Source organism: Nannospalax galili, unplaced genomic scaffold, assembly GCF_000622305.1.
Source record: "Nannospalax galili isolate Female #2095 unplaced genomic scaffold, S.galili_v1.0 scaffold205, whole genome shotgun sequence".
In the NCBI taxonomy this organism is placed as follows: Eukaryota; Metazoa; Chordata; class Mammalia; order Rodentia; family Spalacidae; genus Nannospalax; species Nannospalax galili.
Window position 1 is genome coordinate 722,970 of NW_008353921.1, and position 3,942 is coordinate 726,911.

At 48.4% G+C, this 3,942-nt stretch overlaps 1 pseudogene across 1 annotated transcript; it reads right to left on the bottom strand.

Annotated features, from left to right (window-relative positions):
- Positions 1–729: 729 nt before the first annotated feature.
- LOC103748396 lies at positions 730–2,606 on the bottom strand (annotated as a pseudogene). The gene has a single exon (XR_001872861.1). The product of XR_001872861.1 is annotated as a ubiquitin-associated protein 2-like pseudogene (transcript).
- Positions 2,607–3,942: the final 1,336 nt, after the last annotated feature.

Below are 3,942 nucleotides of genomic sequence, written 5' to 3' on the forward strand. Positions count from 1 at the left end.
TAATCCAGTGAGGGTCCAATGACCCTGCTTGGCCCTCCTTTAGTGAATGAGCACAACCGTCAGCAAGCCCAATTGTGACAATGTTTAGCGATTAGGCTCAATGGAAATTGTGATGATGGTAGTTATTTCATGCAGAAGAGACTGCTGTATAGCATCATCTTATTTAATTTAATTAATTAATTAATTAATTAATTTGGTCATTCTTTTTGAAAAGACAGGGTCTCCCTGTAGCTCCAGCTGCCTGGGACTGGCTCTGTAGAACAGGCTGGCTTCAAACTCACAGAGGATCTGCCTGCCTCTTCCTCTCCAGTGCTGGGATTAAAGGCATGCGCCACCACACCTGGCTGTACAGCATCATCTTATTAAAAGGACCTGGAATGTAAGAGGATTTGGTGCTAGGACCCACATATGAGGGAGAACATACATCATTTGTTTTTCTGTGTTACTTCACTTAGTGTAACAGTTTAGATCCATCCATTTACCTGCAATTTTTTTCTTTTCTTTTTTTTTTTTGCTATAGCCAATAAATTTTTATTGCAAAGAGAATGGTTTTCTGGCTCCGATTCTCCACACTTGCTGAAAAGAACTTTCAGTTTATCAACCACAGAAATGTGCTTTTTTCGGCCTCTCAGCCAGCACTTCCAAGGTTTCATACACCATTTTCGAGAAGTAAAACACTATTATTCAAGGGACTTTTGCCCGTAATTTCCCTAACCAATGGCCAGAGTATCATGAAGCCACTACCTTAACCTGAGTCAGGTCCTTTAAGGGTGATGAAGAGATAGAGCTGGGGTACTGCCGAATCTGCGTGGATCTCTGTTCATATAGAGGGCCCTGAGCATTATTTTGGGAGATATAGGTTGTCAACTGAATTGGGCCACTCTGAAGATTCACTGGCTGTGCTGGTATACAAGCTACTAGGAGCCTGGCTTGAAGAGGCGCTAGTGGTAGGGGTAGACTCATAATCAGAAAGGACAGGCTCTGACCCAAACTGCAATGCCCCAAACTACAGATTTAACCCTGAGATATCTGCTGAGCCAGGCATCACCACAGCCAGAGCAGGAATCTTAGAAGTCAACGAGGTTTTTTTCTTCTGCTGTTTCAGTTTCTGCTGAGCCAGCTGAGGGCTGGACGACTGGTTGTCTGAAGACCCCGGCGACATCTGTGGAGCCATGGTGGACTTGCTTGGCAGAGGAGAAGAGGGGGTGGGAGGTGCAGCTGTGGAGGTAGTCACTGGGGGTGGCTTCTCCTGAAGAAACACCTCCATCATGGTTGGAGATGGGGTGAAAGCCTGATGCTTTGTAAAGGGGTTATGCACTGTTGAGTCATCTGCATTCTTCAGATCTTACTGAACCAGTAATGGTGAGTGTGTCATTGAACCCATGTCCCAAGACGTGGTGGTGGTGCTTCCAGATTGAGAATGCTGAGCAGCCAACTGAGCCAGGGCCTGAGCAGTCATGAATTGCTCAAAGAACTGGGAGCCTGTGAGACTTCCACTTTTAGCTTCCCCAACATCACCAAATCCTCTCCCCAACATGCTCATCATACTATGATGAGAAAATGTATTCCCTGAAGCAGGCTGTGACATGACATTTTGCTTCGAGTTATTAAACACCAGAGGCTGGGCCAGAGAAGGAGCCTCAGATGGATCCAGGTTAGATGAATCATTCTCCACTGAAGATGGTATCTTCCCCAACAGAACAGCTAAGTCAGTTCTCTGACCAGCAGTGATTGTCACATTCTCCACAGGCAGAGGCAATGAAGACCCATTAGAGGCAGTGAAGATCTTGGTCTCAGAGAGATCTTCATTCCAATCTTCAGTTCTCCACTCTTCTGTTGCAGTCCTCCATGCACCAGGAGCAATCTCAAATTTTCAGGGATAATTTGATCCCTCAGCCCCAATGAAATCAATCGTTCCATCATGTAGTTCAAAGTGGCCAGTGTTGTTCCAGGTATTGCCACTATTGCCATAGCTATCATCAGTACTGACTGGTTCTGCATAATCAGCTGGGTTAAAGGTTCCCATTCCTTGAGCAGAAAACCTTCCTCCCAGTCTACCAGAGCCACTTCTGCCTCGGCCATGGCCTCTTCTGCCTCTTTCTGTGCCTCTTCCATAAGGACCTCCACTCTTAGTGCCATGCAATCCATTTTCGGGGCTCCCAAACTCTCGCCCACAGCTGGCACCTCTCACCTGACTTGGTGGTCCACCACGTCACCGACTATAGTCTCTGTCCTGGTCTCGATTTTCTTTTCCTTCTTCATTAGATTCTATCTGTTCACCATCCTTCTGTCCTAAGACTCCTTTCTTCTTCCCAACCATCTCCCAGGAATGCGTGTCTGGGTTTCCTTTCAGCAGAACATTGAGGGCTCTGTTGACATCTCCATGGCAGTCATGGAAAGCAATCACACATTCATCTGGTTTTGGCCTGTGATATCAATCGTTTCACCTTCTCCTCTAAGTCAGCATCATTATGGTCTGAAATCATCTGTGCGACTTGAATTTGCTCTGCAGTGGCCTGTGGCCACTGCTTGTGCTGTGTCTGATTTTGGTTCTGAGGTTGTTCCCAGTTTCCCTGAGCTTGGTTAGTGCCTGCCAATGTCATCATTTACAGTATATACAAAACACAGTGTTTACAAGGAAGGATAATCAGTCTTCTCCACTTACCTGAAAATTTCATTATTTATCTTTTTTTACTGCTGAATAGAACTCCATTGTGTAAATATACCACATTTTTGTTAACCACTTGTCACTTGAGGGGGACTTAGGTTGCTTCCATCTCTTAGCTATTGTGAAAAGAGAAGAAACAAACATGGTTGTACAAGTGTCTCTACAATAGGATGAATCCTTTGGGTATATGTCAAGGAGTGGTATAACCAGGTCATGTACTAGGTTCATTTATAGTTTTTAAAGATTCTCCACACTCTCCTTCCCTCTGCCTGCAAGACCCAGAGGCCTCTCTCCCACCCACAGGCTTCTCTCTCCAGGATAAGTCGATTGGGCCCTCCGTGCCTTGGCTCCCCCAGCCTCACTCACCCTCCCACATCTCCCCCACCAGTCTCTCCTCCTAGCCTGGGTCCTGTCCCATTCCTTGTCTTGGTACCCCAGACACCTGGGGAACCACTACTGCTTCCTGACTCTTTGCATCCAGAGCAACTCAGTTCCTTCTCTGGTCCCCAGGAGCAATGCTTCTGGGCCTGGCCCTGCCCTCACCTCCCTCTGCTTCCTTGGGCCTGCAGGACCCTCAGGCCTCTCTGAACAGCAGGCTTCTCTCTCCAGGGTAAGTCGATTGGGCCCTCCATGCCTTGACTCCCCCAGCCTCACTCACCCTTCCATCTCCCCCACTGGTCTCTCCTCCTAGCCTGAGTCCTATCCCATTCCTTGTCTTGGTGCCCCAGACACCTGGGTAACCACCACTGCTGCCTGATCCTTTGCATCCAGACCAACTCAGTTCCTTCTCTGGTCCACAGGGGTGCTCTGGGCCTGGCCCCGCCATCACCTCCCTCTGCCTCCCTGGGTCTGCACAACACACCAGCCTTTCCTGGATGCCAGGGCTGACCTTTCCTCTTCCTGGTCCTTTGCATTCAGACCAACCAAGCTCCTCAATGCAGTCCCCAGGGGCCCTCAGGGCCGCCTCCCACCCCCATCTTCCTTTGCATCTCTGGGTGGCACGGCCACAGCTACCCTAGACCAGCATCTTTCCTAGGCCCAGCTCCCAGGCCAGTCCAACCGCCAAATTCCTGAGGCCAAAAATTTATCCTGGAGGGATCCAGACCTTAGGAGAAAGCCTGAGAGCATCTGATCCTCATCTGACTTGGGCCTCTGTGGGAACTCCTGAAGACAAAAGCAATCTGGCCACTCCAATATAAAATCAAAAGAGAGAACCGGAAGCTTAGACGAACCAGCCTTTCATGCCCAAAAAGTAAACCACAAAGACACATAAA